The 19,250-nt window shown below is 51.6% G+C and overlaps 1 protein-coding gene across 2 annotated transcripts in view; it reads left to right on the plus strand.

Annotated features, from left to right (window-relative positions):
• Nucleotides 1-8,436: 8,436 nt before the first annotated feature.
• Nucleotides 8,437-19,250, plus strand: part of JAKMIP3 (Janus kinase and microtubule interacting protein 3) — a 158,901-nt gene continuing 148,087 nt past the window's right edge. The window contains exon 1 of one of the 2 annotated variants that reach the window (XM_054435496.2): nt 8,437-8,534. The gene's annotated coding sequence lies outside the window, so the exon portion shown is untranslated. Of the gene's footprint in view, nt 8,535-8,845; nt 8,889-19,250 lie in introns of those variants that run through there. The other variant, XM_054435494.2, reaches the window with a different exon arrangement.

Consider the following 19,250-nt stretch of genomic DNA (forward strand, 5'->3'; position numbering starts at 1 on the left):
TATGGAGATGTTTAATCAGCCAGTCTTGGTGTCTGCCCTATCTCTGGATTTCTCCCCATGTGAGGTGATAGATTTACTTATTCTTTAAGCATGTTGGAGGGTTTTTTCTTTTCTTCCTTTTTGTTTACTTGATGCTAAGACATTGAACTGATATAATTTTATGTCACAAGACCTTTTTTCTTTTTCTTTTTTTTCTTTCTGTTTTTTGAGACAGAGTCGCTCTGTCACCCAGACTGGAGTGCAGTGGCATGATCTCAGCTCACTGCAACCTCTGCCACCCAGGTTCAAGCGATTCTCCTGCCTCAGCCTCCTGAGTAGCTGGGACTACAGGCGCACGCCGCCATGTCTGGCTAATGTTTGTATTTTTAGTAGAGACGGGGTTTCACCATCTTGGCCAGGCTGGTCTTAAACTCCTGACCTCATGATCTACCCACCTCAGCCTCCCAAAGTGCTGGGATTACAGGTGTGAGCCACCGCACCCAACCAAAATCTTGTTTCTATATAGTCCTCATATCTATAATTTTAGATGCGTGACTTTGAAACAGTTTCACATTTATGGAACAGCGGCAGCAATGGTGACTGTACCCATGCTGTCCCTCATCCAGCTTCACCCTCTTCCTTCTCTTTTTGCAAAAACACTGCTCCTTCATTGAAGCTTAATTCAAGTATTTCTGAGCAGACACTCCTAGCCAGATAAGCGGTTTTCTCCTCTGCATTCTTGCAGGATTTCCTGACACTTCTCTCAGGACCTGGTTTTTTTCTACCTGTGGGTTCAGTATGGCAGATCACCCCACTCATTTTGACTTCTTTCTGGCACCTTCCTGGATGTAGAGATTGAAGAGTTAAACGCCAGTTCCTCTGGCAGCTCTAGGCTTCCAGGTGCGATTCAGTTTCCACTAATCAAATGAACTTGAACAAGATCTGGGGTCAGGATTTGGTTAAGTGGGAAGAGAGACTCTGCTGTGAGAGTCATTTTACTGCTGTGGATCTAATGGGTGTGGCGTATTTCTGGGACCAAAAGTTGTGGTGGCTTCCTGTCCCCCGGAGGGAGTATAGCTGGTATTGCGTGGTCACGGAGCCAGTGGTGGGGTCAGTGGGTTTTTGAACACAGTCTTTTTTTTTTAACTTAAAAGTAAACTTTAATGTCAAAAATGCAAACTTGGGGGGGGACAGAAAGATCACACATAAGGCTGCCACTTCACACTTGGAGGGTTGCACAGCAGCCGGGCAGAGAGGCTCCTCACTTCCCAGATGGGAACACAGTCTTTTTTTGAACTGTGTTTTTTCGAACTCAGTTCTTGTTTTTGTCTCAGTGGTTGTTCCCTTGCTGGGCTGTCTCTGTGGGGTTATTCTGGGAGTGACATCCTGAGACCCAGCCTGGAGCCCATTCTTCCAGTCTCTTGATGATTTTATAAGCAGTCAATTTCTTGTTTGAAAATTATTTCTGCTAAAAATTGTGTTGTTTCTTCATATGCATTTGACCTATGACAGTATTATTTCCCCAAGTGGCTGTAAGCAATACATCCTCAGGGATGGGAGCCTGAGACGTATCTGCCTGGCTGAGTTTGAAGACAGGAGATTATCGTTGTCTCGTTATGGCCAGTGTCGGGTCACTGTAGCGTATGGTCAGCGTCGTGTCACCGTAGTGTATGGTCAGCATCGGTTACCATAGCATGTGGTTAGTGTTGGGCATCTGCAGCCCCTGGGCGTGGTGGCCTGGAAAGACACGTTGGCTGAAGGACTGGTTTTGGCTGGCCAGGTGGCCCCTGTGTAGCACAGGATATTACAGAGCTAAATGCAAGGAGTGTGAGGGTCTTGGACTGGAATGGTGGCCCCTGCCAGGGTCTGGGTAACTGTGAACACCCTGAGGAGACTGGTCCTGCTCTGCTTGAAGACTCACGGCAACCTCACCTGTGGTAGTCACAGGCCAGGAGGCGGCAGTTCCCTCTCCTACCTTATCTGTGGTTGTGGGACAGAAGGGTGATTAGAGACCAGCCTGCTTCAGGACCAACGACAAAGTTAAACCTGGGCAGAGAAGCTCACACATCAGAGGGGCTGCAGGAGCTGATCATGTATTTTGGCAAAACTGTGGGGAACCTGTAAAGAAATAGGTTCTGAGGGTGCCAGACCACGGATGGGGAAGAGAACTTGAAAAAAAAATGTAATCTGACATGATCCAGACTTCCAGAGGATTGCAAGAATAGGGCAAAGAATTATTACATAGCCTTCACTTAGATTCCTCAAATATTTTACCACATCTACTTCATTACTATGTATTTATGCATATGTATAGATGTGTGTTTATACCATTTTATGTACATATAATTTTTTTCAGAACCATTTGAAAGTAAACTATAAACATGAGGCCCTCTTTCCCCAAATAATTTATTGTGTATTTCCTAAAAACAAGGAGATGTTCTTATATAACCACATAAAACTATTAAAATCAGGAAATTAATATTGATATAATATTTGCTAATCAAAATTTCCCACATCCTCTAGGCTGCGTGCAGTGGCTCACACCTGTAATCCCAGCACTTTGGGAGGCCAAGGCAGAAGGATCACTGGAGCCCAGGAGTTCAAGACCAACCTGGGCAACACAGGGAGAGCTCTCTCTACAAAAAATTTAAAAATTAGCTGGACATGGTGGTACACACCTGTAGTCCCAGCTACTCGGGAGGCTGAGGTGGGAGGATCACTTGAACTCAGGAGGGTGAGGCTGCAGTGAGCTGTGACTGTGCCACTCCACTTCAGCCTGGGGGATAGAGTGAGACGCTGTCTCAAAAAAAAAAAAAAAAAATCCCAAACCAAAAACCAAACAGATTTTCCCACATTCTACTAATGTTTTTATAGGAAAACAAACTCCTGGATGGCGAGTTGGCCTTTTTGTGGTGTCTCTTCACTTTCCTTTAATTCAGAGCAGCTCCTCAGCCTGTTTTTCAGCATCTTGATATTCTTCTGAGCGCTGGGCTACAGTTATTTTGCAGCAATGTCCCTCAACTTCAGATGTTTGCTAGTGGTATGAATTTGGACAGAAATACCTCAGAAATGAAATTGTGTCTCAGTTCTCTTTTGAGGCTCATAGTTATTTGCCCTCTTACAGATGTTGTTATGTTGATTTCTCGGTTAAACTGGTGCCTGCCAGGTTTCCCCTCTGTAAATATACCATATTCCCATTTGCTGTCAATAAGCACCTTGGGAAGAGGCACTTTGAGGCCACTTACGTATCCTACTTCTCCTGTTTCTCAGCCGACTCTCACTCAGTGCTGTTTCATCTTTCTTGTGCTGTTATTTGGGGCACATTTTTCTCGACACGGGTTTGCGCACTTGTGAATAAGCAGAGATTCTGCACTCAATGTACAAACTCCAGCAATGGGAGCAGTTCCAAATGGGCATTTGTTTCAGTGAGAGCTGACCTCAGTGGTAACTTAAGTGGAAAGCATTTGAGAGCCAAGCAATTCCTTTATGTACAAGAAAGACTCTGAATGCTTAGGGATGCAGGTGCATTGAAGTGGATTTTTTTTTTTTTTTTTTTTTTTTTTGAGATGGAGTTCCTCTCTATCACCCAGGCTGGAATGAAGTGGTATGATCTCAGCTCACTGCAACCTCCACCTCCTGGGTTGAAGCAATTCCCCTGCCACAGCCTCCCTAGTAGCTGGGATTACAGGTGCCCACCACCATGCCCAGCTAATTTTTGTATTTTTAGTAGAGACAGGGTTTTGCCATGTTGGGCAGGCTGGTCTTGAACTCCTGACCTCAGGTGATCCACCTGCCTCAGCCTCCCAAAGTGCTGGGATTACAGGCGTGAGCCACCGTGCCTGGCCGAATTTTTTCTTCTTTTTTAATAGTGATGGGGATTTGCTCTGACACTCAGGCTGGAGTGCAGTGGAATGATCATAGCTCACTGTAGCCTTGACCTCCTGGGCTCAAGCAGTCCTCCTGCCTTGGCCTCCCAAAGTGTTGGGATTATGGGTGTGTACCACTACTGTGCCTGGCTGAGGGGGTGGATTCATTTCTTGCCACCCCCATTTCCCCCAGAGGGCACAGAGGCACTCCCCTCCCCAGGACAATAAGACACTCATCGGTGAGGCAGGTGCCTGAATCCCTGGATGGCACCTCAGTGGCTGTCTCTGGAGGCCAAGGTAGAGGGTTTGCTGCAAATGGGCTTCCTGATTTCGATGGAGAGTTGGACCCTGTGGAGGCAGAGGTCGGGTAACAGCTCTTAACTGCCAAAGCAACACAGGTGAAATTACCTTAATTGTCAGAAGAATTGGGTGGTGATCAGAACGGCTTGACCCACAGGAGTGTTTTGTGGTAGTAAATTGCCAAGCAGTTGCCAAGAGTGAAATAGATGGGAAGCCCGCTAAAGGTCTATTTGCCACTTTTTTTTTTTTTTTTTGAGATGGAGTCTCGCTCCCATCACACAGGCTGGAGGGCAATGGCACGATCTCCACTCACTGCAACCTCCTCCTCCCGGGTTCAAGTGATTCTCCTTCCTCAACCTCCCAAGCAGCTGGGATTACAGGCATGTGCCACCATGCCCTGCTAATTTTTGTATTTTTAGTAGAGATAGGGTTTCACCATGTTGGCCAGGCTGGTCTCGAACTCGTGACCTCAGGTGATCCACCTGCCTCAGCCTCCCAAAGTGCTGGGATTACAGGCGTGAGCCACCGTGCCTGGCCTATTTGACACATTTGATTGAAATAACAAACTCTAAGTTAAGCAAACAGAGCCAGAGCCTTCAGTCACTGTGTAGAAGTTACAGTTCCTCAGTCCACGCAAGGACCTGAATCCATTCACAGACCCACAGTCCCTTCAGTAAGGGAAAGGTTTGATGTCCCTGGGGAAGGATCCTATGCTAGCACCAGAAACATGTTTTTAGAAAGTTCCTCCAGCTTTTCCTAAAGAAACTGCAGCCAGGTTCCCTAGACCAGGCACTGGGGAAACAGGCATATTCAGAGCTGTGGGAGATGACCGGACACTAACTCAGAACCAACATGGATCCCCAGGAAACAGAACTCAGTGACCTGCTGGGCAGAGTGAGGGTTTATTTACTTATTTATTTATTTGAGAAAGTCTTGCTCTGTTGCCCAGGCTGGAGTGTAGTGGCGCAATCTCAGCTCACTGCAACCTCCGTCTCCCAAGCGATTCTACTGCCTCAGTCTCCCGAGTAGCTGGGACTACAGGCACGTGCCACCATGCCTGGCTAAGTTTTGTATTTTTGTAGAGACAGGGTTTTGTCATGTTGCCCAGGCTGGTTTCAAACTCCTGACCTCAGGTGATCTGCCCACCTCTGCCTCCCATAGCGCTGGGATTACAGGTGTGAGTCACCATGCCTGCCAAGAGTGAGGGTCTATAATGAGCAGAATGCATACAAGTTTTGCTGTGAGTCCAACTCCCAGGGGGCCCAGTCCGTGACTCTAGCCTGTGGTTGTTCCCTTGCTTTTGAGAATAGAGTCAGAATAGACAGAAATATTCAGTGATGGATGGGATTCCCAGATCTGCTCCCTGATTCTGGAAAGACGGCCATAAGGTGGAAAGTTCCTGGGATCCTGTGGGACCCCTCCCTGACACCACAACGGTAACCCCAAAGCACTGTTGCTTACCTGGGGAGAATCACATAGATTAGTGCCACATCAAAATCTCGAAACATTTGGGGGTGGTGATTTCTTTAATTCACTTTCTGGCCTGCGTGGAAACAGATGGATGATGGGGCAGGACTGTGAGTTATCCTAAGCTTTGTCAAGTCGTGATCTCAATTGAATGGCTACTGCAGATGGGGCATGTTGATTGAAACAATGGAGCAAATCAGTTCACTTCCCGGCATCTAGCATGTGACTATAGAATTGGCAAATGCATTTTATTTTCTCTGTACCAGCAATCACAGAATACCAGGAAGAGTTCACTTTCACACTGTAGGGACATCAGTACACCTTCACAGTCTTGATTCAACAGTAACCAAGTCTGTTCTGTGCCACAGTTTAGTCCAGGGCGGCCTTTGTCATCCCCACCAAATGATGCTGATCAGCTGTGTTGCAAGCGTCACATCCACAGGACCTGATGAACAGGAAGTAGCAAGTACCCTGGACACCTGGCTAAAGGCACATGGGTGCCGGGTGAGGGGAGAAGATAGCCATGAAAGTTCGAGTTCCCCCTCAGCATCGTTTCCGGGGTTCAGAGGACGGGAACATGTCAGAAAGTCCTCCAAAGTGAGGGAGAGGCAGTCTGCCTTAAACTGTACATGTCACTATTAAAGCCTCTTTCAATATTGGAGGCTGATGTGGTTAGACTTTGTGTCCCCAGCCAAATCTCATCTTGCATTGTAATCCCCAGGTGTTGAGGGAAGGACCTGGTGGGAGGTGACTGGATCACGGGGGCGCCTTCCCCCATGCTGTTCTCATGATAGTGAGTGAGTTCTCACAAGATTTGCTGGTTTTATAAGGGGCTCTTCCCGCTTCGTTCTCTCCTCTCTCTCTCACCTGCCACCATGTGAGACGCACCTGCTTCCCCTTCCACTGTGATTGTAAGTTTCCTGAGGCCTCCCCAGCCACGTGGAACTGTGAGTCATTGAACCTCCTTTCTTTATAAATTACCCAGTCTTGGGTATTTCTTTATTGCAGTGTGGGAACGGACTAATACAGAGGCCATGTATACAAAATTTGGATGTGCTTTCCTATTTAACAAGTAACTGAGTGAGGTTCAGAGCAAGAGAAATGCTGGCCTGCGGACTAGGCTGCCAGACAAGCCTTTCTTCCACTTGGCCCTATGACGTGGTGAACCCATGGCAATCTGAGTGTCTGAGGAGTGTGAGAATGTCACATGGAGGGCCAGGCACATGGTGGCTCACACCTGTAGTCCCAGCACTTGGGGCGGCTGCAGCAGGTCGATCACTTGAGTGCAGGGAGTTCGAGACCAGCCTGGGCAACATAGTAAGACCCCATCTCTTAAAAGAATGTTGTGTGGAGCCTGTGGCAAACCTTGACAGGACAACCACAATCATGGTTATTGATGAGTATTGTTGAGTGATCGCCTCATCAACAGGTCACCATTCCCTTTTGAGAAACAGCTGCTGGCTTGCTCATGGGTTGAGTAGACAGTATATTTCACTACAGTTCACTAAAAGATCATGCAACATAAGCTGTCAATCAGTACCTGGTGTTATCTGACCCACCAAGCCATAGAAATGGGCCTGTCCAACAAAACTATCATAAACATGGAGGCAGTACAGGTGAGGTTTGTTATGGACTGAATAGTGTTCCCCCAAAATTCATATTTTGAAGGCCTTGCCCCCATTTGGAGACAGGACCTTTAAGGAAGTGAGGTAACCATCAAGGTTAGGTGAGGTCATCAGGGTGGGTCCTGACCCAATGGGACTGGTGTCCATAAGAAAAGGCGTGACACCAGACGTGAGCACACACAGGAGAGACCACGTGACGACCTGCAGAGAAGGCAGCTCTCTGCGAGGCAAGGAGAGAGGCCTCAGCGGAAACCAACCCCATCAGCACCTTGATATTGGGCTTCCAGCCTCTAGAGCCGTGAGAAGTACACTTCCATTATGACAGCCCCAACAGACTGACACGAGGTTGTCCTCAAGCATATCCGAGACACCCTGAGACACCACATAGCAGGAGGCTCGCCCTCCAAAGGCACCCACTCCCTCTGCAATCCTTGTTCCTCCACCTGCATTTTTGGTTTTATGGGGAGTTCCCTAAAACAAGTTGAGGAATGAAAAATGGAGCCTGGTGTACAGATGGTTCCGCATACTAGGCTGGTGCGGCGGGCCCGGGCTCAGCATCACAGCCCTACTCCAGCTGTCCCTGATGGACTGGGTGGAAAGGAATTCCATGCAGCTGGCCAAACTTCAAGCCTCACACCTGATTATCCTCTCCTTTACCTGGAGGGACAGTTGATGATCAGGGACTTAGAAGGCACAGGTTTGGAGGATTGGGGTTGAGGAGGTATGTGGACCGACAGAACTTGTGGAGGGGGCTGGAGGTGAGGGGGCTGGAGGTGAGGGGGCTTTTGTGCTCCACGTGCGTGCTCCCCAGGGCTCCTCCTGCACCTGCAAGCTGGGTGGGGGTGGGGGTGGGGGTGGGGGTGGGGGTGGGGGTGGGGGTGGGGGGGTGTGGTTCAGGGGATTCCCAGCTCTGCAGAGGTCGCCAGCTCTGCTGCTCTATCCCAGCCTTTCACAAAGCGCCCATCAGTGTGGCCGTGGCGGCGTGGATGGACATTATATGTGGGCTGAACACCAACAAGTGGGTGCGGACCTTCCTCCCGCTCTACCCTGAAGTCCCAGCCAGGAGCACGCGGCCGTGGTGAGCTGCGATCCCAGGCCCCGGCGCAGCGCTGAGATTGTGGCTCTCAATCCGCAGCAGCTGCTTGATTTGCTCAATGCCAGACTCCAAAAAGCATTTCTCTCGCAACAGGCCAGGGGAGGCAGCGTTCGGGGATGGGACGCCAAGAGTTAAGGGTGAGGCCGCACGCGTGCAGCTCCCCCGTGCTGCGCATGGCGCTGGGATCGGCCTGAGCGGCGGGTGAGTCCCTCTAAGCCCGCGGTGCCCGGTGCCCGTCACCCAAGCCGGGCCGGGCCCCGGCTCCCCACACGCGCCCCGCGGCCCCCGGGCTATTTTCAGCCACGCCGAGCCCTGTTTTAGGAGCTTGCACAGCGGCTCCGCGGAGACCGGGACTGCGTGGGGGAGGATCGCGGCGGGGGCCGTCGCCGAGCAAGGAGCGCGGCCGCGGGAACCGCCCGGGAGTGGGGGCGGCGGGGCGGGCCGGGTTCGGGGCTCCTGCCCGCGGTGACGGTGACGCGCGCCCCCGCCCGCCGCCTCTGCCATGGCCGATCCGGGCCGTCGGACGCCGCCCAGAGTCGCTCGCGGGGAGCCTCGGTGAGCAGCGGCCGGGGTGGGACCGGGACCCGGGGCCGGGTCTCTGCGCTGCGTCTGGCACGGTGCGTCCGGGACGCGGGCGCCCTGGCGGCGTGGGGCGGGCGGGGGGCGACGTCCCGAGGGAGGGGGTCCCGCGGCAGAGACGCCCCTGTCTGGGGCGGGGTCCTCCTTGCCTCTCCCAGGCCTCCCCCCCCGTGGGCGGGTCCTCTCCACGGCACCCCCTGCCCTGCACAGGCCCCGGCGCTGGCGTGACGCGGCCGCTGGGTGGGGCCCGCGCAGGTGCTGGGCCGGGGCTGGGAACCCGCCATCTCCGTGTCTCCGACTGTGCCTCCTGCGGAAAGGGGCGCCGTGCGATTATTTTTATCTTGGTGTCTGGTTTTTAAATTTCACAGCCCCTGTTTCAGGGATGGCCAGCGTGGCCGTGGGATGCTGATGAAAAGGGAAGCCAGAGAATAAAGGCTTTGGTGGAGGTCGGGGGGAGGCGCCAGCCTGGACAGTTTTCCTAGAAAATATCCTCTGCGTGTACCCGCGACCTTGCCTCTCGTGGAAAGCCGCTGGGAGTTGGAGCGTCTCCCTCCTGCCCCCGTCTGAGGTCTGGCTGGCTGTTTTCTTGGTGAGGTGCTGGAATGCACAGGAAGCTCTCCTCGGCAAGCTGTCTGCAAATGTAAGAAATTGGGTGGTGACGCGCAGACCTGGGATTCGCTTGCAGAACCGTAGGAAATCCGTTGTCATGGAAGGAGCCAGGGAGCTCTTAGGTGTTGGGGAAGCCTCCCTCCACCTGCGGGTGGGTGGCAGGAGGAGAAAGTGCTAGGCCGTGTGTCTGCAGGGGCTGAGGATTAAACGCAGGGGTCAAAAGACCCCTGCTGGATTTGGTGATGAATCAGTGCTGGCTTTGGCAGCTGGGGCAGGATTCTCTCCCTCAACTAAAGGGCAAGTCGGGCTGTTCTGCTGACCCCTTAGTAAACTGGAGTGGGGAGGGCGGAGTGTCTCCAGGAGGCTCAGTGGAAGGCGAGCAGGCACCCTGCAGCCCTTTCAGGAGGAAGAGCCTGGCCAAGCGCATATCTGGTTTAGGCTTCAGTTGCCTGGGCCGCAGCGCAGGCTTCCCCTACCCCTGCTCCCGGGGCCTGGCCTAGGACTGCTCTGGGGCTGTAGAGAACAGCAGTACTAATTGGCCCCGAGTCGGTTGCAGCCTTTGCCACAAATCTGGAAGAAGCCGGGAATCTCCCTCCTTATCTGGCCTGGTCAGCTTTCTACTACAAAGAATATGCCTGGCAAGAAGGAACTTCTGCAACAAGTTACAGTTTGGAGTTCATTGAGGATATAGTTTAAGTAGGATTTTTTCAAGCAAATTGATCTGTCCATGGACAAGCTTCCTGTTTTAGGACATTATATTGAAAATATCTGCCCAGACATGATTCTGGCTTTTATTGTCAATTTCCAATGACAGCCACTGAAATCCAGCTTTTGAAAGGGAAAGATGAAGAGGACGGGTGGTGGGTTCAGTTCAGGTGGGTTCAGTTCAGATGCCCCAAAAGAAGCTGTCACCAGCACGCCCTGCAATCAGCGTTTCTCACACCTCAGGTGCCCCGAGGGAGCCCACGCGCAGGGCACAACCTCCATGGCAGTCAGCTCATGGTCAGCAGGTTCCAGGCTCTGGGGTTTGGTCCCACAAGTGTGTATCTGTGACACTTTTGCAAGATCTAGGAGTTTGTGGAAAATGGCATAACAATAAACTAATTTTTAAAAAAAGATGACACAAAGGAAATAGCGATGATCAAAATAGTCAACCATGGCCAGGCGCAGTGGCTCACGCCCAGAATCCCAGCGCTTTGGGAGGCCCAGGTGGGTGGATCACCTGAGGTCAGGAGTTCTAGGCAAGCTTGGCCAACATAGTGAAACCCTGTCTCTACGAAAAATACAAAAATTAGCTGGGCATGGTGTGCCTGTAATCCCAGTTCCTCAGGATGGTGAGACAGGAGAATTGCTTGAACCCAGGAGGCAAGAGGTTGCAATGAGCTGAGATCACGCCACTGCACTCCAGCCTGGGCAACAGAATGAGACTGTCTCAAAAAAAAAAAAAAAAAACCATCATAAACGTACTTGCTGCATGTATGGCAGGCTCTGTTCCATTTCTTTACCTGTGTTATGGGGTGTGGGTGTCCCCCTGTTAGGGTACAAGAGCTGGGCTGCAGGGGCTCAGGAGAAGCCTGGGATGGGCTGCAGAGGCAGGTGGAGGCCACACCCTTCACCCAGCGGCGCTGCTCATGAGGCCACACGGGGAACCAGGCTCAGGCCACATCATCAAGGAGCACGCAGTTCAGCAAGGGAGGAGGTGCAGACATCGCCTAAAATCACCAGAACTAAGGAGCCTGGAGTTGCAAAATCAGCATTCGAACCTCTGTCTCATTTTTAAAAATGTTTAAAAATTTTTTTATAGAGACAAGATCTTGCTATATTGCCCAAGCTGGTCTTGAACTCCTGATCTCAAGTGATCCTCCTGCCTTGGTCTCCCAGACTGCTGGGATTATGGGCATGAGCCACCGTGCCCAGCCAGGACCTGTGTCTCTTAGTTGTGATTCAGGAACTTAGTCACCTCAGCTTGGGCCCGGATCCCATACCAGGCCCCTGTCTGCCCTGCCTTGCCCCCTCGGGTTTTGACACCCCCCCATACCTGCAACCCCCAAACAGAACAGTCTCAGGCCACCCACCGTTTCCCAGTAAGGCCAAGGGCTGGCCCCTTTCTCCTATGGCCGCTGGACCGCATGGTCCCCGCACGGCTGTGAGGCCTGGCCCTCCACACCTGCCAGCACTTCCTGCTGCATGTCACCGCCTGTGGCTCACTGGCTTCCCCAGCAGAGGTCTCTTAGCACAGCAGCACATCTGTGCACTCCAGAGAGGCGACCCTTGGTTTGAGGCCACCCCCACTCCCTCCATAGCGCTGGGCTGTCAGGCCAGTGAGGTCTGAAAATCTGGCTGGCCCCCCATTCCCTACAGTGGCATCCGGCAAAGGTCTTGAAGATGGGGGAAGCTTCATTTCTGGCCGCCTCCCTCGGCCTCCAGCTGCTGCATCGACTTGGCTCTTACAGCCTGTCTGGGATGCCCCCACCTCCACGCCTCATGTGCTGGGGCGCCTTTGTGCAAGTTATGCTGTGTGTGGAGGTCTCCCTGCTCCCCAAATCTTTGCCATGACACTAAGCACTTGGGTTCCTTCACAAGCTCGTGCTTCTTTGTTTATAAAAATTCTAAAATTTCAGAAGGCTGGGATGAAGACAATCAGTACTCATAACTAATACCTGCCCAGGTGACTTCTGTAAGTCATTAGGTGCTGCTGTGGACCAAATTGTGTCCCCCAAGTTCACAGGTTGCGCTCTGACCCCCAGTGTGATGGTATCAGGGGGTGGGCCCTTTGGGAGGTGACAGGGTGAGATGAGGTTATAGGGTGGGCCCCCGGGATGGGATGGGTACCCTTACAAGAAGGGACACAGGATCGGGCTCTCTCCACAGGGCACGGAGGCAGCTCTGTAAGCCAGGAAGGATCCTCACCGGGAACCAAACCGGCCGGCTCCTTGGCCTCAGACTTCCAGCTCCAGAACTGTGAGAAATGTCTTGTTTAGGCTGCCTGGTCTGTAGTATATTGTGATGGGGACGAGCTGACTGAGACAGGGCCCTCCCCTTGCTCCGTATCTATACATCTGCTGGCTGCCCGCTGACCTCCTGACCACTGATGGGTTTGCAAACTCCCCCAGCCACACACACAGTTTGGATCATGTTATAATCATTTTATATCCTGCTTTTTAAAAATGTCATATTCATGAGCATTTTTTTACTATTCAATTGTTTATTTAATCAGTTCCTTATAAAGTATTTTGGGTTGATTTTAATCCTTTACAATTGTGAACCACTCCCGATGAGCTTTTTTTTTCATTTTCATTTTTTTTTATCGTGGTAGATAAGAACACTTAACATGAGATAAATCCTCTTAAATTTTAAGTGTACGACACTTAAAGTGTCAATGACCCTTGGTGGTTGGTACAGGTTCAGCGCAAAATAGATTTCTGGAGGTTATTCCTCTCACTTAACATTAATGGAAACTTTTCTCTGTTGAGAGCTCCCACTTCCTAGCCCTGGAAGCTCCCCTTCCAGTCTTTATTGTTGTGATTTGACAATTTTCAACACCTCATAGAAGTGGAATCGTGCAGTACTCGTTTTTCTGTGCCTGGCTTATTTCACTTAGCGTGGTGTCCTCAAGGTCCATCCAGGCTGCAAATGACAGAAGCACCTGTGTCTCACGGCTGAGCGGTATTTTTCAGATGTGCACACCACATTTTCTTTATTTTTGAGACAGAGTCTCGCTGTCACCCAGGCTGGATGGAGTACAGTGGTGTGAGCTCACTGCAACCTCTGCCTCCTGGGCTCAAGCGACTCTCATTCCTCAGCCTCCCAAGTAGCTGGGACTACAAGTGTGTGCCACCACGCCCAGCTAATTGACACCAAATTTTCTATAAACATTCATCACCTGTTTATTTTAAGGCTTTCCTGTGGATCAGACAAACTGGAGTGCATGTGTTTCAGGGAGTGGAGAGCTGGCTGGGTCCAGGTGGGCTGGAGTGGGTGGTAGGTGCCAGTGGGAACACCCAGGGCAGGGAACCCCGTGAGGAGGTGCGAGGGTGAGGGCGGCTGTGTGCAGGATCCCAGCAGCATGGGCTGTGTTCTGGGAGCTGCTGCCCCGGATGGGCACAGCGGTGTACACCAGGAGCCAGTGTGGCCCCTCTGCTGGGTGTCCCCAGACCCTAGGAGGTGCATCTTCTGGTGTTAGGAGTATGGGAGACTTGGCTGGGGCTGGGCCAGCAAGGCTGACACCCCCACTCCATTCCCGCGGCCGGTGGCAGCATTGAGTGCCACGGTCAGGAGAGCTGGAAACAGCACACTGCCCCCATGGCCCAGGCTGGGTGGGCATGTGAGCTGCTGAGAGAATTTCAGTGTCCATTATAGCTGGCCTGAACTGTCGTGTGGCCAGCCTGTGCCCGCGGACACCCACTGTGCCTGGGATCCCACCTCTGATGCCTCTTCTATGGCTGCCTGTGTTTCTTTTCTTCTTTCTATCCCTTCCTTCCTTCCTTTCCTCTCCTTCCTTCCTTCTTTCCTTCTTAGAAAAAGTTTTGCTCTTGTTGCCCAGGCTGGAGTACAGTGGTGCCATCTCGGGTCACTGAACCCTCCACCTCCCAGGTTCAAGTGATTCTTGTGCCTCAGCCTCACGAGTAGCTGGGATTACAGGCATGTGCCACCACACCTGGCTAATTTTTGTGTATTTAGTAGAGTTGGGGTTTCACTACATTGGCCAGGCTAGTCTTGAACTCCTGACCTCAAGTGATCTGCCAGCCTCAGCCTCCCAAAATGCTGGGATTATAGGTGTGAGCCACCATGCCCCACTAGTTTGCTTGCTCCTTCCTTCCTTCCTTCCTCTTTCTTTCTCTTTCCTTTCACAGGGTCTCTGTCACCCAGGCTGGAGTGCAGTGGTATGATCATGGCTCACTGCAGTCTCCACCTACTGGGCTCAAGTGATCCTCACACTTCAACCTCCTGAGTAGCTGAGACTACAGGTTTGCACCACCACACCTGGCTAAGTTTTGTATTTTTGTAGAGACGGGTCTCTCTGTTGTCCATGCTGGTCTTGAACTTCTGGGCTCAAGTGATCTGCCCGCCTCGATCTCCCAAAGTGTTGGGATTCCAGGCGTGAGCCACGGCGCCTGCTGTGTTTCTCTTTTCCTCTTCACTCCTCTTCATGGTGAGGCCACGCTGGATCACCCGGAGTTCCTCCCTCCCCATCCTGGCTGCAGGGATGAGTGCAGGCTCTCAGGAACTAGGGACTGTGTGGGGAGAGGGCTGGAGCCTGTGTCCTCTGACAGCCAGGCCATTGCATCCTGGAGCAGCTGTGGAGAGCCCGTCTGTCCCTTTCCTCTGGTTTTAGAGCTCTCTGCCATCGTAATTCACCCTGGATCATTAGGGTATTAGAAATAGTTAAGAAAACCAGGTGCTTGAAGAGCTGTTTTGTATCAGCTTTACTTGGCTGGTCCTATAAAAGGCTTTTCCCTTGGGAGCCCAGGGCGGGTGGATTGCTTGAATCCAAGAGTTTGAGACCAGCCTGGGCATCATGGCAAGACACCATGTCTCCCCCAAAAAAAAAAATACAAAAATTAGCGAGTTATGGTGGCACGTTCCTGAGGTTCCAGCTACTCGGGAGATTGAGGTGGGAGGACTACTTGAGCCCAGGAGACAGAGGTTGCAGTGAGCTGAGATCATACCATTGCACTCCAGCCTGGGCAACAGAGCAAGATCCTCTCTCAAAAACACAAAAGGCTTTTCCTGGTTGGGAAGCTTTGTAATAGTCTATTTCTTGATGTGGCTGTGTTTTGTTCCCTCTGCTGGTCAATGTCATAAGCTGTTTGCATTTTACTTTTTAATTTTTTTCTTTTTGAGCCTCACTCTGTCACCCAGGCTGGAGTACAGTGGTGTGATGTGGGCTCACTGCAGCCTTGACCTCCCAGGCTCAAGTGATCCTCCCACCTTAGCCTCCCTAAGTGCTGAGATTACAGACATGAGCCACTGCACCTGGCCCTTTCCGTTTTGTGGGTGTGTGTGTGTGTGTTATACAAATCTGCACTGTCCCTTTTGTATTATCCACACATGGCTTCTCACCTGGGCTTTTCTAGGTTGGAGTCTGGTGCATCACCGCAGAGAGAATCCAGGGGGAAACGGGGTTGGATGCTGTTGCCCCCAAAGCACTTCTTTCCTGTTTTAGTTTTCAAATGTTTTTTAGTCCTAGTCAGGATTCCAGCAAAGCATTTCTCTGATGAGAATCCCACAGGCGCCCGGGCTTTACCAATCTGGGGGTCCAGGAGCCCGTGGACACAGGCAAGCCCGAGGGAAATGTTTTCCACCTGGACACAGCATGACGAGGAGGGCTGGGGGGAGCTGTGCCCTTATCAGCCCTGGAGGGCTGGGGGGGAGCGGGGCCCTTTCTAGCCCTGGAGGGCTGGGGGGAGCGGGGCCCTTTCTAGCCCTGGCTCTTCATCAGCTGGACCGTGCGGGGAGGGAGAATTCTCTGCCCCGCCCTGGGCTTCAGGCATCGGTGTTAATGATCTCCTCGGTTGTTTTCCTTAACATTTGAATTAAAATCCCAAGAGGAGAATAAGGTCTTGGAAATAAGCCAGGAATTAAACTCAAGTTGAGTTTTTTTTTTTCCTTTTTTTTTTGTATTTATTATTATTATACTTTAGGTTTTAGGGTACATGTGCGCAATGTGCAGGTTAGTTACATATGTATACATGTGCCACGTGGGTGTCAAGATCTTTCCTCTTATCCTGCTGGGCCTGCGTTTGATCCCAGCATGGTCCCAAAATCCATCCAAAGAGGGCAGGAAGTGCACAGACCTCAGGGTTCAGTAGGCTCTCGGGCAGTTCAGATACCGTGTGTGCAGTAGCGGGACCAGCCCGATGCCCGGGGGGCTTCTCTGGGCCTTCAGCTGCCCTTAGGGCCATCCTTCCAGGTGGCTCGCCACAGCTCCTGCTCCAGTGCCCTTAGCAAACGTTTCCTAGACACCTCTCCTGGTCCAGGCATCGTGGACCTCCCTGGGGTGAGTAGTCAACACAGACACAGTCCCTGCCTGCTGGGAGTGGCCAGTGGCTGAAACAGACACAACTTCAGCCATCGTGCAAACAGGTCATCTTAGCAGTGACCACTGCCACCAACGAGTTGTCACAATTCTGCAAGAGCTTGTGATGGGAGCTCACCAGTCTAGCAGGGAAGGTCAGAGAAGGCTGCCTGGGAAAACAGTCATGGCTGGCGCACAGGAGGGTGTGGCCGGTGCAGAGGAGGGTGCAGGAAGAGTGGGAGAAGCCAGTGTGGCCCAAGGGAGCTGGGGTGCACCTGGGACTACCTCAGGGCGGCAGGACACCACCACATGCTGCACTCAGAGGATGGAGGTTTTGTTTTAAATTGTGGTGAAATGCACATAAAAGTCACCGTCTGAACCATTTTTAGGTGTGCAGCTCAGTGAGATGTGCAGCTCAGTGAGAGTAGGTACAATCACAGCACTGTGCAAACATCACCTCTAGAACTATTTAATCTTCCCAAATGGAAACTACCCCCCACTCAGCCCCTGGCACCCCCACTGGTCTTTGATTCCTTTAGGGGCCTCAGCTGAGTAGAATCATGGTATTTGTGTGTGTGCGTGTGACTGGCGTGCTTCACCCGTGTCTTTGACTCCTTTAGGGGCCTCAGCTGAGTAGAATCATGGTATTTGTGTGTGTGCGCATGTGACTGGCGTGCTTCACCCGTGTTGCGTGCGTGTCAGGATTTCCTTCCTTGAAGGCTGAATCCTACTCCACAGAAGGGATGTGCGTTTTGCTGACTCATCATCCGCGGATGGACACTGGGTGGTTCGATGTTTTGCTGTTGCGAATCATGCTGCTATGAACAGGGATGTGCAAATGCCCGTCCGAGATTCTGCTTTCGATTCTTTCATCCCGTTTTCCACAGTGCCTGCCTCAGTTTAGGTTCCCACCAGCCGTGCACAAGCGTTCCAGTTTCCCCACATCCTCACAACACTCCTTTTCCATTCTGCTCCGTTTTGATCCCGGCCATCCTCACGGGTGAGCACGTGGCTCGCTGCAGCTGGGTCTGCATTTCCCCAGTGAGCAGGGATTCTGAGCCTGTTTCATGCTTGTTGGCTGCCTGGATGTTGGCTTCTCCCTTCTTCCTGATGTGTTTTTGGGCCTGTCTCTGTCTCCCCGGCAGATTTTAAGCTCCTCTAGGAGAGGGTCCGGGGCTAACTTAGCACCGCACCACCCTCCACCCGCACCTGGCACAGGTGGGTGCTCAGGAGAGAGAGCTCCCTAATTAGTGAAGGGCACATGTGGCTGTGCTGAGGCCCTTGTGTCTTCCAGCCCTCAAGGAGAGCCCGGAGTGTGAGCTGAGGTGTCGAGAGGGAAGTGTACTGAGGTCTGCAGCTCACTTGGAAGTGAGTACAAAAGTATGATATGTGTTTATAATTCTTTTTTTCAAAAATATACTTTAGCTGGACACAGTGGCTCATGCCTATAATCTCAGCACTTTGGGAGACTGAGGCAGGAGGATCTCTTGAGCTCAGGAGTTCCAGACAAGCTTGGGCAATATAGTAAGACCCCATCTTTACAAAACATCTGGAAAAAAAATTAGCTGGGCGTGGTGACACATGCCTGCAGTCCCAGCTACTCAGGAGGTTGAAGTGGGAGGATCACTTGAGCCGGCGAGGTAGAGGTTGCAGTAAGCTGAGATTGCATCACTGCACTCCAGCGTGGGTGACAGAGCAAGATCCTGTCTTAAAAAAAAAAATACACACACACACACTCTTTATATTCAGTTTAAGGTAAAATTTATACACAATAAAACGCATGGATCTTGAGTGAGTTTTGATAAATTCACACACCTGTGTAACACCCGGCAGATATTACAGAACATAGCCATCAGCCTAGAAGGTTCCTGACACCCCCAGCCGCCACACTCCCACCACAGATGCATTCAGCCACTCTCCGACTTCACGTAGATAAAGCTGTCCAGGGGCCAGGCGCGGTGGCTCACGCCTGTAATCCCAGCACTCTGGGAGGCTGAGGTGCGCAGATCACAAGGTCAGGAGATCAAGACCATCCTGGCTAATACGCTGAAACCCCGTCTCTACTAAAAATACAAAAAAATTAGCTGGGCGTGGTGGCGGGTGCCTGTAGTCCCAGCTGCTGGGGAGGCTGAGGCAGGAGAATGGCATGAACCTGGGAGGCGGAGCTTGCAGTGAGCCGAGATCGCGCTACTGCACTCCAGCCTGGGCGACAGAGCTAGACTCCGTCTCAAAAAGAAAAGAAAAAAAAACCATCCAGGGCGTCCACTTTGTGCCTGGCTTTCTGTTCTCAGCATCGCGTCTTGGGTCTTCCATTTCTGTGTGTCTCCAGCTCGCCCCTCCTCACCGCCTCGTGCTGTTCCACTGCGCGCATCCGCCACGGTTTATTTATCCATTCTCCTAGTTTAGGCTCTTTTAAATCAAGCTGTCATGAACTTTTAAGTTTTAAAATAATTTTAGATTTACAAAAAAAGTTGCAAAAACAGAACAGAGTTCTGTATACCCTTCACCCAGGTTCTCCTAAGGTTTTTTCAACCTAAGAGGAAGAAGCTGAGGCAAAATTAACCCAAGTAGAGAGCTATTTGGGCCAAGCTTGAGGAACTTGCCACTTGGGAACACTGATTAAAGTTGCCCTTAATATACGCTGTAATGAGCAGCAGTTATAACTGGATTTTTTTTTTTTAGTTGGGGTCTTGCTCTGGTGTCCAGGCTGG

The sequence above is a fragment of the Pongo pygmaeus genome, chromosome 8 (genome assembly GCF_028885625.2).
Source record: "Pongo pygmaeus isolate AG05252 chromosome 8, NHGRI_mPonPyg2-v2.0_pri, whole genome shotgun sequence".
Taxonomy (NCBI): Eukaryota; Metazoa; Chordata; class Mammalia; order Primates; family Hominidae; genus Pongo; species Pongo pygmaeus.